This window comes from Petaurus breviceps, unplaced genomic scaffold, assembly GCF_028583685.1.
Source record: "Petaurus breviceps papuanus isolate PSGF00001 unplaced genomic scaffold, PetGlider_PUasm1.0 38, whole genome shotgun sequence".
Lineage (NCBI taxonomy): Eukaryota > Metazoa > Chordata > Mammalia > Diprotodontia > Petauridae > Petaurus > Petaurus breviceps.
The window spans coordinates 32596442-32601569 of record NW_027186304.1 but is presented as its reverse complement, the minus strand read 5'-3'; positions in this window follow the sequence as shown (position 1 = coordinate 32601569).

Genomic DNA, 5128 nt, shown 5'->3' with positions numbered 1-5128 from the left:
GTGTGCCAGTCATTCATATCAACCATGCCATTCTCCATTTCCCTTTGGCTAATCCTTAATTACAGTTTTTCAGGTATCATAGCATTGCATGACTCCTGATTATACATCACAGGTGAAGAACATTGTTATTAAACAGATGGGCAATTGTTTCAGGATAGGCTTGGGTCATTTAAATACCTCTTATTTTCATTTTCCTCTAAACAATCTAATCTGCTATTGTGTCTGTGAACTGGTGGCCATCTTCATCATGGGGGGATTTCTCACCTACCTCCCATGAGATCATAGATTTATACCTTCCAAAAGAACTGCAAATTCTTAACTGAATTGTGTCATAAATAAATACCCACCTCATAGGAACCCTGGAAAGAAATTGATTTTTAGATCATAAAATACTGCATAAATTTTTGATATTATTATTATTAATAATGTATGGTATAGTCAATATGAGCTCTTGCTAAAGTTAAATAATATCTATGCATTTATTCACTTAGGGCCTACTATGTGCAAATCACTATATCTTGGGGTGGGGAGGCATGAAGAAGCAATAATCACTCTCTTTTGTTCAATGATTATATTTCAAATAAAACTTTGATAAACTGTAAATAAGTCAAATCTATCCCATAGAATTCAATTAAATAGGTCTGGGAGTTGAATAGATGGAAGGGTGTCTTCTTATTGGTTTGTATGGTTTCTATCAGCTGATATTTTATAATATTAGCCTGGAAAAATGGTTCCAAAATCATCATTCTTTTTTATTCTGTCAAATGAGCTGGATAATTGAATGACAAAAGACTCTGTGAAATAAAACTTTATGAAAACAACTTTTCTCTCTTTATAAATTTTGTTAAGTTTTCTTCCTAATCACTCACTTTCATTTGTACCTTCAAAGCAAAATCTACATAGATTCATATCAGGCTCTGAAATCAGTATGTCTTTTATTGTTTAAAGTAACTAATTCATTTGCCACAAGCAAATGTCCTATGAAAATCTCAATATGCTTCAGGAAATTACATTATTACCAACAGCAAATGTCCCTTCTTTCTAAAACTGATGGATATAGACAGATATAAGGCAATTGCTGTTTCACAATTGCGTTCTTTAGGGTGCAGTGATAGTAAATCTTTATATATATTCCAGATTGAAACCCATTTTCAGCCAATTAGGAATGTAAATGTTTATATTAAAAACAGTATTAAAGATTTTCATGGTAAATTGTAGCTCACTCTCTGGAATTAAGACTTGATACTGAAAAATTATGAATGCCACTAGTGATGCTGATACAAAAAATGGCCAGCTTTTATTGAAGCCTCAGATTTGGCAAAACTTCAGCTTTGCTGCAGAGAGGAAGGAAATTATTTTAGCCTCTGGGTCCCTCTTCATATACACAAGAGTTTTATCAACTGGATATCCTTTGAAGCTAAGAAACAAACTCTGTGTCCCTTTTTAAAGATGTTCCTTTCTATGCTTCCTACTGTGCCTGTTCCTACAAGTCAGAAGGTAAGGTTTTCACCTCTCTGTGGATATACAGAAAGAAGTGTGGTACTTAGTCATGTAATGTTTCTTAAATATTCACACTGCATTTTGTATTTTGTATACATTTATCAAAATCTAATAGATTATAACCTCTTAGAGGAAAACATAAAATGAAACTCAAAAAGGATACTATGTACAGTTCTTTTCCTAACTTGAAAACTTTATTATGTATTATTTTCATTATTATTTACCAAAACTTTATTATTAATAACAGGGTGAGACCTTATGGTGCATTGCATCCAACCACCTCATTTTAATAGTAAAGAACATAAAACTTAGAGAATTGAAGTGACTTAATCAAAGATCTCACCCTTTGCAAAATAGGGAAATACCATCTTTGAAAGATAGCAACCAAAAGGGAAGAGGTGTTAAGCAAGAAATTAGTTTTAGTAAAGCTCTAACCCTTGCCCCAGGTAACCTGGGGCTTTCTTCTATGAAAAGTAGTTTCATGGTGATTGAAAGTACAGCTTGGTACTATTTCCCCAGGACTGGGAAAGAGAAAAGATGCTGAAACTAAAAATGGGGTTATTTCTATGTAGACATCTTGAGTACTCTGCTTCTGCTGGTTAGCTTTCTGATCATAAATTGCTTTCTGAAACAGGCTTCCTCCAGGGAAGATAACCCACTCTCTGGCTTACACAAACACCCATGTTTTTGGTAGCTATATTTCTCTAAATAAGTTATCAAATTGGTTTTTCTGTTACAAATCAGTTTCATTTGAAACATTGGGTTTTTTTCAAAGTCTGATCATTTTGGGATCAACTGACCATGGAGACCTGCTGAGCTGAAAACAAACTGGTAATACCATGAGATAACAGTTACTAGCAGTCTTTTTCCTGACCATTAACCTAACCTTCAAGCTGCAAATCTTGATTGCAGTGCACTGGAACTCATTTGTGAAACATTTCTCAATGGTTGCCTTATAGCCAAAAGGTCTTAGTCCTCCTCCATTTGTTCCAGGAAATCCAGGAGTAAGTAGGGAAATTTCTACCATGAGGATTTATTCCTTCCATCTCTTATGATTTCTTTTCCCTGTTTACCTTCTCATGTTTCTCTTGCTTCTTGTATCTGAATGTCAAATTTTCTATTCAACTCTGTTTTTTTAATCAGAAAAGCTTGAAAGTCCTCTATTCCACTGAATGACAATTTTTTCTCCTGAAACATGACACTCAGTTTTTCTGGTTAGGTGACTCTTGGTTTTAATCCCAGCTCCTCTGACCTCCAGAATATCATATTCCAAGCCCTTCGATCCCTCAGTGTAGAAGCTGCCAGATCCTGGGTTATCTTGATTGTGTTTCCACAATATTCAAATTGTTTCTTCCTGGATGCTTGTAATATTCTCTCCTTAATCTGGGAATTCCAGAACCTGGCTATAATGTTCCTAGGAGTGTTCTTTTTGGGATATTTTTCAGGAGGTGATTGGTGGATTCTTTCAACCTCTATTTTGCCCTCTGGTTCTAAAACAGGGTAGTTTTCTTTGAGAACTTCCTAGAGGATGATTTCTAGGTTCTTACTTTGATCATGGCTTTCGGGTAGTCCAATAATTTTAAAATTATCTCTCCTGGATCTATTTTCCAGGTCAGTGGTTTTTCCCATGAGATATTTCACATTGCCTTCTATTCTTTCATTTGTTCGGATGTGTTTAAAAGGATCTTGATTTCTCATAAAGTCATTAGCTTCCATTTGCTCCAATCTAATTCTGAAGCAATGATTCTCCTCAGCGAGATTTTGAGATTCTTTTTCCATCTGGCAAATTCGGCTTTTTAAGGCATTCTTCTCCTCATTGGCTTTTTGAGCCTCTTTTGCCATTTGAGTTAGTCTATTTTTTAAGGTGTTATTTTCCTCAGATAGGCTATTGACTCTCATTTCATAATTTTCTTGCATTGTTCTCATTTCTCTTCCCAATTTTTCCTCCACTTCTCTTATCTGCTACTTAAGGTCCTCTATGGCCTGTAACCAGCTCGTATTTTCCTTTGGAGTTTTTGGTGCAGGAATTCTGACTTCACTGTTTTCCTCCTGTTCCCATGCTTTGCTCCTTTTTATCCCCAAAATAGGAGTATAATGTTGGAATCTTCTGTCTGCTTTCTTTCCTTTGCCTGGTCATGTCGCCCCTCAGTCACCTGACCCCTGGGCTTTTTTGCCACAGTAAGACTCTGCCACCAGATAGGGGAGCTTTCGCCCCAAACACTGGGGTTTTCTCAGCTGCCTTAAGTATTAGATGGGTGCCCTCTCTGAGGTCTCCACACCCTCTGGCAAGCTGGACACACACCCAGGGACCTCCACCCTAGACTGCAATCCAGATCCAAGCAGGTTAAAGCAAGAGTGATTACCCCTCAGATTGGTGCTTGGTCCCCCTACATTCTGCAGGCCAGGGGCTGAAGCTGCCACATGGCACTGGCTGGCTCTGCCAGTGTCTCAGTGGCTTCTCACCCAAGGGGAAAAAGCCATGCACTCCCACTTACTGGGTCCCAAAGTCGAGACTGCACTGACCTCTCATTTGTCCTTCACATCTATGTGTTGATAAATCTGGAAACAGCCACAGTTGTTGCTGATCTGGAGTCCCTCTGGCCGGCGGCTGGTCAGGCCCATCCTGGGGCTAAAGCCTCTGCATGGGGCTGGGCTCCAGGCCCAGAGCGCTGTAGTGGTTGTTTCTTGCCAGCCTGCTGGGCTTTCCTCAGTGGGAGGTTAACTTTTCTGTGTCATTTTGTGAGTTCTGCAGCTCCAAAGTTTTAAGACCTCTTTTCACATGGATTGGGGAAGGTGGAAGCCAGAGCAGTGGGGAGGTCCTGCTTCTACTCCACCATCTTGACTCTGGCCCCTTGTAATGCAATTCCAAGGAAAGGCAACTTCCCAAGGTTCAGAATACCAGCACAGGTGCTCTCCATTTTATTCAGTGACAGACCAAGAACAGAGAAGATCAAAACATGACATCATTCAAAATACAGCATTTACTAAGGATGATTAAATAATCTCCAAGTACTACCCCACCCCAGGACCTTCCATTCATTCAATCAATTACAAAGTCCCTATTCTAAATACTACTCCACCCCTAGACTGTACCTTCATTTAGTCCACCACAAAGCCCCTCTTCTCAAATGGAGATTAATTTCCAATCTAAGTAAAGTACATTCATTTGTTCAACCATAGAACACAAAGAGGTCAAAAGTTCCCCACCCCTGGATCACAATTGAATCTACCCCAGAGTTACATCAAGTTTAAACACAGCACTTAATACCCCAATGGAGGTCTTTTCTTCATCTTGACACGAGGCAAGTTCTCAGCAATCTTAGTTCCTGGGGAGACAAGGCTTAGCAAGGCCACAAGATACATTGCCATTCCCTTCATTAATTCATCCTCTATCTGTAGAACAGTCCTAGAACCCCTGAAAACATTAGCAAAACCCTCTCCCAGGATTTCTGTAAACATACAACAAGAAAATCCTTCTTCAGGGCTTCTGAACCAACAGAAAGGTTCCCAGACCCCTGCAACAATAGCACTGTCCTTCACCAGTGAACAGTATTCACTCTGTCTGCAGGACAGTCTCCAGACCCCTGCAACAACAGCACTGCCCTTCACCAGTGGACAGCATTCACTC